The following is a 16,265-nucleotide window of genomic DNA, read 5'->3' as shown; positions in this document are numbered from 1 at the left end:
TGTGGGGGAGGCTTGCTGGGACTTGTAGTTCTTGTGTAAAAAACAATATTCTTACATTTTCTACAAGGCTATCAGCCCCCCATCCGCAGCCCTTGGATGGGGGGGACAGCCTCGGGCTTCACCCCTGGCCCTTGGGTGGCTGGGGGGGACCCCTTGATTGAAGGGGTCCCCACTCCTCCAGGGTACCCCGGCCAGGGGTGACTAGTTGGGTATTTAATGCCACGGCCGCAGGGCGCTGTATAAAAGTGACCCCCGGCTGTGGCATTATCTGTCCAGCTAGTGGAGCCCGGTGCTGGTACAAAAAATACGGGGGACCCCTACTCTTTTTGTCCCCCGTATTTTTTGCACCAGGACCAGGCGCAGAGCCCGGTGCTGGTTGTTCAAATATGGGGGAACCCCTGTCAATTTTCCCCCCATATTTTTTCAACCAGGACCGGCTCAAAGAGCCCGAGGCTGGTTGTGCTTAGGAGGGGGGACCCCACGCAATTTTTTCCAGATTCTTAAACACTTTAAAAACCTTTTTAAGGTACACAATGAAGCCCTGCATGGATCTCACAGATCCGGCCGGGATTCCTTGTGTTTTGTCAGGCAATGTTTTATTCATCACTCCCGTAAAACACTGCCTGATATTACGAAACACACCAACATCGGAAAAAACGATTGTGCAAAACTCGGCAGCTTAGTGAATGATCGTATCAGGATTCAAAAAGTTGCAGTAAAATGTACCCGATACCATTCGAGTTCAAACGGCAAAAACACGAATCTTTGTAAATATACCCCATGGTCTGTGTGCACAATTGCTTCAGACTCGGGCTCTCATTCAGGTCCATATTCTCACTAGTGTAGTCTACTCTTATGCCTTCTGCAAGATAGTCAGTGATCTTCGTCAACGTCTGCTCTATACCCTTCCACTCCTCCTTTACCCTCCTCCCTCTCTGTCCTTGACTCTGGGCCTGATTCACTACCATTTGCAAATATGAGTTTATACGCAGTGAGTGATTATCGGCAGACTGCACATGCACTGAGAATGCATTGTGCATGTGTGAAGTTTGAAATGCGATCACATTGCTTATGCACCCTAATTGTAAGGAGATCACATTTTGATTGACAGAAGTGACTGTTTGTGGGTGTGCAACATGGCATTTTGTGGGGAGTGGTTGGAAAAACCCTGGCGTGTCATGGGCGTTTTTAGGACATGTTTCTGACGTCCTCTGCAAACGCTCAATTCAAAACCATAGCGCCCAATGCGACTGCATTCTGATTGATTTGAATATGCTGGGGTTAGCCACAACTGTCAATGGTGCTCATTTTTTGCGTATGTATTGCAATTCTGCTAATGCATACACAGATTTGCAAATGCATCGGTGGGCGTCTTTTATCCTTTACGGGCGGCTATTCACATGCGATTCATAGTGAATAAGGCCCTTTGCCACCTACTACGCTTTCTCAAGATTGACTGTATCCATAAGGACATCTCCACAATCCAGTCCTTTCCTATGCTTTCTCCTCCCTCCCCTACTTCCCTTCCTGCCTTGTCCGCCTCCTCCCCACTTCCCTATACCTTTCCGTATTTGCTGCCTCTTCCTCCCTCAATTCCATCTCTCTTCTCCCGTAACCTTCAAGCTCCTAGAGTATTGTCTATTTCTGACTCACCGTATTCTTCTACCTCCCATTCCCTATTCAGTTCAGCTTCTATCCCCCTCCACTCACTAGTGAACTTCTCACCACAAAAGCACTGATCACTCCTCATCTTATTGGATCTGTCTGATGCCTTTGACACTGTTACTCACCCCCTTCTCCTTGCTCTCTCCAGTCTATTGGTCTCTGTGAGTCTGTCTCATGGTTATTTTTTTTCACATTTCTTTTATTTACTTCCTAACAGTTCCTTTTAGCTATCCTTACCTGTAATGCTTCCAAGACTCTCATCCATGCACTAATCTCCTGTCTCAGCTACTGTGACCTTCTCCTCATTGACATTTCCTGTTTCCACCTTTCCTCTCTTCAGTCTGCCCTGATTACTGCTGCTCATCTCCATGTCCTCTCATGCCACTCAGCATCAGCCTCCCCATCTACAACCTGTTTCAGTTGACTCCCTCTTAGCATCCAGTGTTAAAATTCTCACTATAGCACCTAAAGCCCTTTAATCACTGCTTTCATCCTACATCTACATCCTCATTGCTGTCTACGCCCCCTCCACTCCTCTCCCACTCCATCCCGCTTCTCCCTCAACAAGTGGGAGATGTATCCAGCCTCGGAAAGAGATAAAGTGGAGATGTTGCCCATGGCAATCAGTCAGCATGTGCCATTTCACAGCCTGTGCTAGATGAATGACAGAATATGATTGGTTGCTTTGTGCACCTTCTCCACTTTATCTTTAACTAGGCTAGATACATCTCACCCCCCCCCCCCCCAAGTCAGACTTTCTACAATTCTTGCCTCATCAAACATGTTCTTAAAACACAATCTCATGGGCAGAACCCTCTCTTATTGTTCTTCCCTTAGAACTATCCATGCCACCTATGTTCCTTGTCTTTTGTCTTCAAGTCTACTCTGCAACTGACACTATATGCTCACCGTTACCTTCTGGACCAAGCGTTGATCTGTCTTCCATCCCTCCTTATCCTTGCTTCGTGTTATCGTTCTCTTTAGTCTGTCTGTCAGTTTATTTGTGTATATTGTTCCTAGATAAGTCAATTACACTGTATTTTACTTAGAATATGACAGTTTACACTGTTACGATGCATATTCCTTCAGTGTACTGAAGAACCATTTTTTTTTTATCCTTTAAAATAAAAGCTGTTGATATTAGTACTTGGTAAAAATATACAGCTGGAGTAGACATTTAAATTGGTAATCCATAGACTACACCCATGTTGTTTTGCTGCCGCTACTTGGCCTGTGAGTGTCATAGATGACAGGGAAGAGACAATAATCTGGAAAAGTTGAGGAATGAATTTGGTCATAAACATTATAATTAGCTAAGTCATACTGTTTATATTTATCTCACAACAGCAAACATAGTGTTTTTAATGTAGCTCTTCATTTTATCATTGTGCGATTCTTGCAAAGACACCTCTGGTACGTCTTAATAAACATTCACAGTTTTTTTTGTTTTTATTTTCTATCTTTTTTTTTTTCTTCCCCTTTTTTTTTTTTTTCAATTGACTTATTGGACAAGAGCTGCAGTTTAATTGTATTCTAATACTTGCAAGTCAATAACAATTAAAGAAGAATATATGGAGCACTTATGTTGTTGCTGATTGCATCATCGTGCAGCGGGAGTTTGGGCAATAACACTCTTTACATTGTATCGTGTCATCCTTGCCTCCGCCCACTTCAGAAGAAAGACTAGTGGGATCCATCGGGTGCCATACTACTAGGAGGCCTGAAGGTGTATTCACTCCGTATAAGAACATCAACAAGTTCTGGGACATCTTCCTTGGTTGGGCACATTTATTACGCTTCTCTGGTACAGACCTATATCTTGACTTACAAATTTTTCTGACTTTACATGTATAATGCACTACATCTGTGCCTCCTATTCTTTCTTGCGCGCACACACATGTATGTGTATTTTATGTTATATAATATACAATAATAACAAACCTATGGTGTGCATGTATAATACACAAAGGTATGCACATGACAGATGTTGTTTTTTTTTTTTTTTTCTGGATGAACAATCTTCTTACCATCTTCCAGTCAAACTAGTTGAGAGATTTAATGTCTCTGAACTTTATTAATTGAGACCTGTGCAGCATGACTCAGTATTCCTCTAGGCACGTCGTGTCTGTAAAGGAGTACAATCTTTATGTCACAACACTTTAGGTAGTCACACCTTGTACACTGGTACTGTCAGGCGGTCACACCTTCTATATAGGCAAGATATAAATATAATACTGCGCGCTGACTCATGAAATCACTGCTTACTGTGCTTTGTCATTCATGATCCTAAACTGTAAACTCCAAAGTATTTGTTTTTTAACTTTCATCAATCCAGTCTTCTACAACTGGAGTACAATATTTTATATATCAATGTTCATGCATATCACCAATCGTAAAATATTTGCTTTATCAACCAATTTTATTTTCTAAATCCAGCCTTTAAAACTTGTGAAATTTAAAAATGATTAAAATCGATGAGAAATATGTAAAGAAGATGTAGATGAGGTTAGAGTAGCAGATTTAGCACATAGCAAGAAAATAATACATATATACTATGGGTGTAGTATGAGTTGCCGGCGGCTGGGATGCTGGGGGCTAGCAGACAGGTGCCGGGATCCCGACCGCCGGCATTCCGACAGCTGGGCGAGCGCTAATGAGCCCCTTGCGGGCTCGGTGGTGTGCTACACGCGCCACGCTATTTATTTCCCCTCCAGGGGGGTTGTGGACCCACAAGAGGGAGAATGTGTCGGCATGCCGGCAGTCGGGATCCCGGCGCTGGTATGCTTGTTTCCGGGATCCCGGCCGGCGGAATACTGAATACCACCGATATACTATATATAATGTAAAAATTAACTTTTTATTTACCACTAGTTACCAGCCCATCAAAATGACACTTGAATAGCTCCGTCGGGTACCATCTAGTGGCCGCCAGTGGGCAAAACATTTGAATACCTCCCATAGTGGTTAGGAGCAGCATTAGCCTTTTATTATGTAGGATGACTATGGGGAAGGTCAGGGCTGGAGAAATGTTTTCTACAAATTACTACCTTTTATCTACTACAGTGTTGCCCATCAATTGTCAATAAATAATAAAAATACATGAAAGTACAGATGTGTCCTCATACATCTAGCCTCAATACGCCATGCAGCGGGAGATGCCTGGCATGAGTGAGCAACAGGTCCATTGTAACTCCGCTAGCGTCAGTTGTCTTTTTTTGTTTGCCAGAATTGCATCTTATTTGATCTGATGTGGCTAGGACGCACCAGGAGACTGTGCTTATTAATTTGATGTGCAACACTTGTATGTCTGTATGCCACTGAGTTTTTATATGAAACGCAATGGAAGTCGACATGGGGAAAAAAAGCTGTGGCCGCTGCATCACAGCACTTCATATACAGATTCAGAGACTCAGTCCCATGCAGTTATACAAGTGTTGCATATCAAATTAATCAACACAGTCTCCTGGTGTGTTCTATCTATAATGTGACCAAGATGCATGTTTAGTAGAAAAGTTGCACAACACTATCAGAGTCTAATGGGATCCGGCGTACCAAGATGGGCTGTTTGTCCCGTCTGCTACAAAGATGTATGAGGACGTATCTGTAACTTTGTGGTCTATTTACTAAGCCCTGGACAAAGATAAAGTGGACAGACATAAAGGGCTGTATTCAATTCTTTTCACCCCCTTCCACACCCATCCGGTTTCTGCCCTCGGGGGCATGGTACCATCATTTCATCTCGCTACCCCTGGGTCAACGAGGCACGCAACCCTTAACACAGCTAAACCTGATTACTATGGGCGCAATATGTGCTATAACAGGGATCATTTTAGAAAGATGATTGGGCGGTATTCAAATGATATATCACACACCCAAAGTATAAGCCAAACAGTTCCTAACTGCCATGTCACAGGCTGTGTTAGGCCCCTTTGTATCTTAAAGCCATGAAAACTATAGCGGAGTCCAAATGCTATTAAAGTTACCTAATTGTGTCATAGTGGTGAAAACAACGAGCGAGTAAACCTTAAGAAATATATATATATATATATATATATATATATATATACATATTTATTTATTTATTTTTCTTTTTTTCCAATTTCTATACATAAAGGTGTCTGTACCTGTCACCATATTCGAATGCAGAATACAGTTAAATTTGGAGTTACTCACTGCTATAATTTCTGAAGCAAATTCTGATTTACCAATAAAAGACCCTAAAGTTGTTCGACATGTAGAGCAGGTGTCTCTGAAGTGTTGTCCACCAAGGGCTTATTTTCTGCCCATTCAGTATTGTTGTTGTCCCTGCACATTCTAACCATGGTTTTTGAGGTTACCAGGCAGAAATGAAGTCTCTGGGATGTGCTCAGCCATGATCCTTTTCCTTTACTGATCTATGAACTTTTGGTGAGCTGCATTAACAGTGCTGTGATGGCTAAGAACAATATAGATAAAGTAGAGCCTGTGGTATTTCCTTCTGCCTGGATATGGAGTAAATTTCCCAGCAAGGTGATTTGCTTACTGTCGGGCCTATATATTAAATTGAGCAAACTCCTGTCTCCAACAGATGTAATGTTTTCTCCAGGGTTGAGGCTTCTCCCTATCTATCAAAGGGTTACCACATGTGATGGCAATGTGAAAGAAAGCTCGGTCATTGGTAGTAACCAGCTGTAATATGGCCCTTTGATAAATGTATCCTGTTTATTAGGAAGATAGAGGGTTTTTTTTCTTTAATGGTTTTTTTTTTCTCTCTCTTGCATTTACCAGTGGAAACTACAGATCACCCAGGTGAAACTCATGCAAACAGAGGTAGAGCAAGCTAACTCTACAAACACTGCAATCCATATTGCCCTGAGAGACAGCAATGCTAACCACAGTGCTGCCTAGACAGATCAATATATATTTAAATTATCTGATTGTTCACCCATAATGTTGGTTATCTTTTATAGATCAAATTGCTGATTGTGAGTGCACTGAATTGTATAGGTGAATGCTGGTGTAGTGTGGCATTACATTTATCTATAATGTACTATTTGGTTTTCATTTTCTCTAGCACCACACAAGCTACTGTATACTTTGGTATGTTCAATATTGTCCAATTTGTGGCTTGCCTATACAATTATAACATCTGATTATTACTGTTAAGTGGAACTGAAGGAAGAAGGAGAAGTTGGTTCTTTGTTTAGGGAGTTTTAATATACTCTATTTTGTATTTTTTATTTAAAAGAAAAAAGTAATTAAATTTTTATCAGATGGTTTGTTAATAGCGGCTTTTATCACAATTACTAAAAAGGAGATTGTTTTCTCCTCTTCATACAAAAGCTAACTCTAGTGCAGCATACATTATTTCCCTGTGTATACCATATATAAGACAAGACCTTTGCATAAAAATGTGCCTGCTTCTACATGGAATGAGCTGTGACCTTGTATAGGAACGGTTATATACGCTATAATAAACCATTTCCATAATGTAAATAGAGAACGCCAAGTTAGTAATGCAGAATCATGTTGTTCTTAACAAGCTCATGTATCTTGACAATTAAAGTATTTATTGGTTGACTTCTATCTGGCAGCAGTTCAGTTAACGTGAGAGTTGAAGACATGGCAATTTAAAGCACTTTACTCAGGGTGTAACCATGTCATACTTGCATGGGACGTCTAATACTTGAATAATGAGGTCATCATTGCAGAGTTCTTCAGCCAAAACTGTAATGACTGTAATGACTTGCTTCCTTCATTTGCTAATCTAAGTGGCAGACTTTACATGAACAAACTGAGCAGTGTTTTATGACTTTAGTCAAGTTTTTGTATGCATGAAGAGATTCCATTAACAGAAAGATCATTACAGATTAACTAATTATTTAATGCATATTAATTCCAAAATTAAATCCACATAGACATATATTTATTGCTAACAGTTTCTTATATAGCACAGCAAATTCCATTGTAGGAATAATCTGTTCTCTTCCACCAGATGCATAGGGATACATATACTGTACGTATATGACTATATGTTATAGATAGTGGGACACTGTCCTGGAAGAATTCAGACTCCTGACTTGATCCAGGTTAGCAATATACCTGTATATGCAACTAGTCAGAAGATATTTGACAACTTTTAGTAACTCCCTACTAGCTGAATGAACAGAACAGGTCATCAAATGAACAGGGCAAATCACATGTTGGTGCTAATTGTGTTATGTAGCTCTTGTGCCCTTGGTGTGTCCCCCGTTCCAGTGTGTGGCAGATTTGCGCACCCCATAAGAAACCACTACTTCTCTGTGAGGTCTCTCTTTATTCCAAGTGTGTCATGTAAATTCTGGGCAGTTAAGTAAATATGAGTAATTTATTATTATTATTATTATTATTATTATTATTATTATTATTCTTTACAAAGTGTTTAATACCAGTATATGCTATAGTGCTTTATAATTAGGTCAAATGCATTACTAATATGAGACTGGATGGTAACAGACCAACAAAGACAAGCTTACCATGTATAGGACAATATAGAGTACTAAAATCTCTCTTGTTGGAGAGCTTGTAGGTAATGATCTTTGAGGGAGAAACGACTGATAAAAAAAATTTGAACCTAAACATAGTCTAGAAAAAACAAGGTCAAGGCGGAGGGCATCTCAAGTAGTAGAAGAGTCAGTCCATGGGTATTTTGAAGGCATAAGGATAGAGGGAATGTTGACACCACAGAAGATGATGGTTGGGATGTTAACATATATGAAATAAGGGCGACTGGTAGAATGGGTTGAAAATCTGGATAGCATATGCTCCAGTTGGGAGACAGGTGAGGTATTCAGGTTTTACAGAATGTCTACAGTTTTTTACTGAATGTCCACCCCATCCATACATGTCAGAATGACCTGTATGGATGGTGTGTGTGATGAGAAGTGGATTTGGTTCTTTGTCTGCAGCTTCTAGAAGCAGGAGACTAAAATATTATTATAAGATGTGTGAACTTTATTTTCGGTTACATTTTAAGGAAGATATTAATACACTATGTTTAAATAATATCATGACAAAGTGATATCACTCCGTCATTAAAAGTTATGAAGAATATGGAATGCACCTAACCCCTCCCAGCCCCCATAGGGTTTGCACTTACTATAATGTTATTCTGTTTGCCACTGTTACCACTGCAGCTGCTCTCCTGACTACCGTCCGCACACAGTGACAGCCGCGCCGCCCTCCTCTCTGCTTGCCGGCACGGTCTCACAGCTCCTCTTTCAGGCTCAGGGTCGCAGTCTGATATTAGATGAGGTCAGCTACCAGAGCACCGTGTCCAGATCGCGGGTAGATGAGCACCACTGATGATGATCAGCACTCTGCTCTGCGCCTCTTCTGCCACAGCAAGAGGGACAGGGACACAATGGAGGAGGTGCCCCCTTCAGGGCTGGAGATTCTGACTCCATTGTCTCCGACAGTTATGCCCCTGGTTCTATGGCATGAGATGACATTAGGGTATTTGTTTCTTCTTCTTTAGACTTATTTGGCAATATAGGAATCCACATTATCATTATACTATGCAATAGCCTTACATACTGGTGTGTAACGTCTGTTATGTTCTGACAGCATTGAGCCCTACATGATCATTACAGGTAAGTACAGTAAATTGAGCAGGGGCTCCTATGCGTTTTGTGCTAGCAAGCGGGTCCCCCCTACTCCATGGCGCCATATTCCCAGTTATATACTCCCATTATAAATACACGTTTGATGGAGTTTAATGTATTGCCTTTATCTAGAAACTACATACGCTAGGCATAAAACATGCATACTAAACTGTAAATTTAGGGGCAAATTCAATACGTTGTGGGTTTACCCCGTGGTTCTCTGCCACACGGGAAAGGCTATTCCATAAATAGCATTTTACCTGTACTGAACATCGGGGTTAATGAGCGGAAACTCACTGTTTCTGTGTAAACTGCAGACTGTATGGGTTTTCTCTGTGCGTTAACCCCTGATAGTGCCTTTTTCTAGCAGCTCCTGAAGCTGTGTGGAAAGTACACCCTGTGGGATTAACCCGCAGGTTAATTACAGCGCAGTGATTAATTGAATATGTCCCTCTGTGTATGATCACGGGCTTGTAATTCTGAAACACAAGGCCTGCATATATCATCGCAGGAGTATATTAACATTTCTCATCCTAACAATCCAGTGCTTTTTTTGGTCTGTATTTTTATTCCCATCACTAGCTTCAGAACCTGGAAGAAATCTTTACAAATCAATTCAGAAATAATAAAATAAGCATCTGTGAACTAAGCCAAAATGTTCTATCTAAGCCAAACTAAGCCAAGCCAAACGAACTAAGCCAAAATGTTCTAAAAGTTCTATCAAATTTTACCAGCAAATTTTTCATAAAAAAAAAAAAAAGAAATGACTGATATTAATCATAATTTTGTACCAGTATCATATTACTATTATTGTGGACCACTCATTTGCCCGTGTCGCTAGCTCTGTCTCAACTTTTTCATCTCTGAATCCCCTCTCCTGTGTGTCTCTCTCGCTCATCTCCCCCGTTAGGTGTCATGGAGGGAAAATGGCATATAAGCATGCGGGGTTACCAGCTCTAGGCACTAAAAGGATGGTGCAGACTCCATTCAGTTTTCATTGTTCTTCAATGCATGTGGGCAGTGAGAGGGGCCTCACTCACCAAGTTCCTAGTAGCAGACATTGAGATGTGGAGTGGACATACCCTCGGCTTTGACTCTCAACTGCTAGACAGATTAATGCCATTGTATTATAGATAATATCACTTTAGGGCTTTTGCGGGTACAGTCTCTCATCAATTGCGGTTGTGAGATTATCGCTGCTTTTTGCAGTACTAAAAATATATATCTCTTTGCACTATGTATCAATAAAATATCACAACTGCTTTGACGATATTCATCCTGAATAGTAAGTGTTAACGTTTACAGGCTCAGGCATGTGCAGTGTAAGCCCATGCTTAGGCTTGAAGTTCCCCTTTTGTAAAAGAAAGAAATACATGGTTAAAAATAGAAATATTTTAAATGATTGACATAAAAAAAAGTTTTATTAAAAAATGTATAATATTTTTTATATAGCACTCTTTTTATTTATTTTTTGTTCTTTTTTTTTCACACTGGAATTAAGGCAGTTTACAGGCATCAAAAACCTTAGCATATGGTGCAAAGGAGATGGTATTACGGCAAGTTGAAAAACATACAGACATAAGAGAAAGAAAAGGATTACCTTGTGTTGAATAGGTCACACCTAAAAGGGATGACACAAAATGGGGTGATTGCAGCATCCTAACGCTAGGAGTAGGGTTCCTTCAGGTCCATGTATTTTTCATCCCATTCATGAGCATACCAGGTGAGTCAGCCATGTTGGGCACACTAGGAAGGTTACACTGTGAGAGATAAGCCATACAAAGACCCAATTGCATTTCTTCTGTTATCACCATCATGTGATAGTAGATGAGTATGAGTGCCGCAGCAGAACACATTTAATCTCTCAGTCTCCTGAGGTGGTGAGAAGAAATAAGTGAAAACTCTATGGTTTAGGTGCCTTAACCTGGAGTTTAGACGGGTTTAGCCTCTATTTGTGGCTAAACCCAGTCTAATTGCGTGTGGCGAGGGCAATAATTAATCTGAACCCAGAACATTTGAATTGCTCCGTCAGATGCCCATTAATTATAGCGGCACCCATAACAATAAAATCACCCCCATATGTGTCATTGGGAACTTTTAAGATCTGTTTAATAAAAGACCAGTATTGCTGTAATAAATCTTGTATTTGGTAGAACTTTCCATTTCGCATTAAATGTGGAATACAATTAGCTGTGGTAGATTGCGCTTGCTAATTGATCCCCCAGGACTTTACAATTAGCCCCGAAGCCATCGGTCCTTGGGTTTTTTTTTTCTTCACCTGCCTCAGTGCATTGAAAAATAAATCCCATATAATTTGTTAACGGGTGCCGCGACCACGTTAACACACTTCCGTGAACTTTTCACAGATTCTGTGCATTAACACCCGTTAACACTGTACTTTAACAGGCGTTAAAGCTACTGAGTTCAGCTGAAAATCCCTGGGTATTAAAGCCTGAGACTACCTCCCGTTTTCCCCCTAAATTGTTTGAGTTCGCTATTGCCATGCATCAGATGACTACTGCAAACCTGAACTGAACACATCAGTATTTATTTTTATAATGAAAAATACTTGAGTCAACATTCATTATAACTTCTGGTAAGAAGTTCAAGAGGGTTTGAATGGCAAAATAAAAGAATAAGATGCAATTTATTTTCATTTTGGAAACCACCATCTGCAGATGTTGATGACTAAGGCACAAGTAAGAAAAAGGATTGCATTCTGTTTAACAGAAAGGGGGGCATCCTGTTTTTGCTAACTAAAGCATTGCACCAGAATAATATTACTCAGACAGGGCCCTGCATTAACTCTTTACTTTGTGTGTGTGTGTGTGTGTGTGTGTGTGTGTGTGTGTGTGTGTGTGTGTGTGTGTGTGTGTGTGTGTTTGGAGCAATGGGTAAAAATGTAAATATACAGTATTGAAGAAAAAACATTAGTCTGTTAAGGTTTGTACAGTACATGCAGACATTAGGGAATGTAGTCACAATGTTGGTGTTCAGAATATCGACATGGCTGTTTTGTTGACAGACAAAATGTTGACATCCACATAATGTCAACATTGTGAATACGAACAGTCCATGTTAGGGTTTGTCTGCGGTTATGTCAAAATAACATCAAGGAGTTATTAAAACCAAACTTCAAGTTCACTGGTTACGCGGCCCTCGAGCACAGGAGGTTTTTTGTGGATACATTTGCTACTATGTTTTGAGAAGTTTACCCTTCTTAATTGTTAGTCCCCTAAGTCCACAAATTTCACCTTCTATAAAAAAATTGTCTCATTTACTTATGAGACATGATAACGCTAACTTAATTGTAGGAGGCAATAGAGCGTTCGGCCCAGTCTGCTTCAACCTCAGTCTTGTAGAAATGGTTTGCAGTGATTTTTTCCTTCCATTGTTGGATTTGCAATATTTTCACGAGGATCAATTTACATTTTGGGGTCTTAATCCTTATTCTGTTGTGTCCATAATTACGCTATTGACTATATCGTAATTTCTTACCACCCTCTATCCTTTTCGATTTGTCCAGATATAGGGGGTAATTCCAAGTTGATCGCATCAGGAAAATTTTTAGCAGTTGGGCAAAACCATGTGCACTGCAGGGGAGGCAGATATAACATGTGCAGAGAGAGTTAGATTTGGGTGGGGTGTGTTCAATCTTCAATCTAATTTGCAGTGTAAAAATAAAGCAGCCAGTATTTACCCTGCACAGAAACAAAATAACCCACCCAAATCTAACTCTCTCTGCACATGTTACATCTGCCTCCCCTGCAGTGCACATGGTTTTGCCCAACTGCTAAAAAATTTCCTGCTGCGATCAACTTGGAATTACCCCCATAATCTTTGGGTATGCAACTCTCCCTTTTTTTCTAAAATTATAATTTTCATAATTACTTGAAAACCAAATAAGGTGCGAATACATGGATAACAATATTGGGCACTGAGATGACCCAGTTTTATTTTGGGAGGCATAAGACGTGGTGATGAGCTGTCACAGAATCTCATATTTAGCTAAGCATAACCATGATAGTAAAAATGAACTCCATATCCTCCATAATAGATTGAGGCTGCCTTCACTTAGTTGACAATCCAGCAGAGGGAGTGCCTTAACAATATCACAGGAGCCGAGGTTGGCGCTGCTTGAATAACTTATGCTTGAATAAATCTACAGGGCCCAATGGATTCAGTAGTAATTATTATAAAATATTATGAGATGATTTGATTTCTCCTCTGATTTTAAAGCCTAATAAGACTCTGGAATCCATCTAGACCTATTACTCTTTAAATCAGGATTATACAATTGTGTCCAAAATATTTTCTACCCATAATAATTCACTCCCCCTGATCTCCCCATCAAATGCGATTTACTAATTGTAGACACTCTCTGCCTGATTCTGATTTGGAAAGAAAGAGAACGAGAGAGGAACTGTGCATATGGGTAAAACCATTTTGCAGTGCAGCTGGGGCAGTTGTAATGTGCAGAGAGATTTATCTTTGAGATGGGTGTGTCCAAACTAGCATATGTGGGCTTCATGAAAAAACAGCCAGTATTTACCCCACATTCAAAATGTATTGCAACCCTTGCATTGCAACATCGTTTGTCCAGGTACGTAGTTACTTGCTCTTTTGAGCCCTCAGTCCATAGTGTAGCCTTTGCTGACTTATACTCCCTCTTCTACTCAAAATCATTTCTCTAGTATGTTATCAAGTCTTGATGCCGAAAAGGCTTTTGATAAAATGTTGTGGTCCCACTTATAGAAGGTAAAAATAAAAAAAAAAGGTATTGAAACCAAAGCTTAGTTTAAAGCTTTTACAAAAGACTACAATGGAGGGATAATAAATAATAATAATAATAATTAATATAATAATAATAATTTTATTTATATAGCGCTCTTTCTCCAATAGGACTCAAGGCGCTTAACAGATACAAAGCATAATATAGTACAGAAAATAATGAAGTACATTTTCATAAAATACAGAAGCATGCAGATACTAAAAGGGACATTATGGAAATGCTTGAGTAAACAGGAAAGTCTTGAGTCTACTTTTGAAGGATTCTATAGTTGGGGCCTCTCGCACTGTGCGGGGAAGTGAGTTCGGAGCCGCATGACTAAAAGCTCGACCCCCAGATGAATTACGAGAGATTCTAGGTGCTGCTAAAAGTCCTTCATCTACAGATCGCAGTAATCGAGTGGGGCAGTATGGGGTCAGAAGCTGCTTCAGGTACCTTGGGCCCTGGTCATGTAATGCTTTGAAACTCAGTAAGCCAATCTTGAAGATGATTCGCCATCTTACAGGCAGCCAGTGAAGGGAGTAGAGGGTGGGCGTTATGTAGCTAGAACGGGGCTGGTTGGTTAACAGCCTGGCAGCTGTGTTTTGCACCAGCTGCAAGCTTTGCAATTCTTTTGCTGGGAGACCAAGGTAGAGGGCATTACAGTAGTCTAATCGAGATGATACAAATGCATGTATGACTTTTGGCAGATCATCTGAGGGAATTAAGTGCTTGATTCTGGCTATGTTCCTCAGGTGAAAGAATGAGGATTTGATTGTGGCTGATATCTGATGTTAAAGTGTCAAGCCACCATCCAGGATAACGCCAAGATTCCGCACACGATCACTGGTCTGTAATTCTGAATCCCCGAGTGTAAGTCCAGTTGGTTGGCTATGCTGCAGTCTTGTCCTTTGATGTTGCGGTTGTATCATAAGGACCTCTGTTTTATCCAGGTTCAGTCGCAGCCAACTGGCGCTCATCCACTCCTGTAGCTCAGCTAGATAGCCATTTAGGGTTGCGATTGGGTTATCAGTGCCCGGAGCAAAGGACAAGTACAGTTGTGTATCATCTGCATAGCAGTGGTAGACAGAGGCCATGGCGCCTGATTATTTCACCCAATGGGAGCATGTATACTGCAAAAACCATGGGGGATAGTATAGAACCTTGTGGGACACCACATGGCAATGGCACTGGTGGTGATTATAATCCAGACGATACTCTCTGTGACCTGCCTGTGAGAAATGATTTGAACCAGTTTAGGACTGTGCCATCCAGTCCACAACAATGTATCAGTCGCTCAATCAGAAGCCCATGGTCCACGGTATCAAATGCTGGATTAACTTTCCAAATGTGGATCTCTACAACTATGTTGATACATTACACCAATTATTATGCAGAGTATTCCAATTACTTGATTAAGAAATATTTCCTTTATGCTTAGATCTAGTGTGCTTTTTACATGTAAAACAAATTGATTTACCTCTAACTGCACTAGATAATCCTCTTTTAATGTCGATATGGTCGGTTTGGCATACAGTTCATAATAAGTGGAGACTTAGGGGGACATTTACTAAGCAGAGATAAGAGCAGAGAAGTGAGCAGGTGGAGAAGTTGCCCATGGCAACCAATCAGCACTGAAGTAACATCTATAATTTGCATACTATAAAATGATACATAGCTGCTGATTGGTTGATGGGGCAACTTCTCCACTGGCTCGCTTCTCTGCTCTTACCATTGCTTAGTGAATGTCCCCCTTAATGCCTCTTGCTCATTTGTTCCTCCCTCTGCTAGGCAATATCAATTTCCAACATGGCTTCCTCCTCGTTCACATTATAGCCTTCCCACTATACGTCATCTCATTAAGTTATCACAGAGTTCATCGTCTTTCTCCCAGGCTCAACCATGTTTTAATTTCTTATTGCCCCATAATCTAACCTTCCTACCAGTGCAGCATTGTGTCCAAAGTCATCTCTTTCCTCACACCAATGGATTGGATGAATTCAATGATATGATACAGGTTGAGTATCCCTTATCCAAAATGCTTGGGACCAGAAGTATTTTGGAACAATTGCATACCATAATGAGATATTGTGGCGATACACCTTATACACACAGCCTGAAGGTAATTTTAGCCAATATTTTGAATAACTTTGTGTATTAAACAAAGTTTGTATACATTGAGCCATCAGAAAACAAAGGTTTTACTATCT

The 16,265-nt window shown here is 40.5% G+C and overlaps 1 protein-coding gene across 1 annotated transcript in view; it reads left to right on the top strand.

Annotated features, from left to right (window-relative positions):
- The window catches only part of MYO1E (myosin IE), a 347,330-nt gene that overhangs the window by 75,100 nt on the left and 255,965 nt on the right, over positions 1–16,265 (top strand). The window lies entirely within an intron of this gene.

This window comes from Pseudophryne corroboree, chromosome 6 (genome assembly GCF_028390025.1).
Source record: "Pseudophryne corroboree isolate aPseCor3 chromosome 6, aPseCor3.hap2, whole genome shotgun sequence".
NCBI lineage: Eukaryota > Metazoa > Chordata > Amphibia > Anura > Myobatrachidae > Pseudophryne > Pseudophryne corroboree.
Note: the sequence above shows the minus strand (reverse complement) of the source record. Positions and strands in the feature narration are given on the sequence as shown.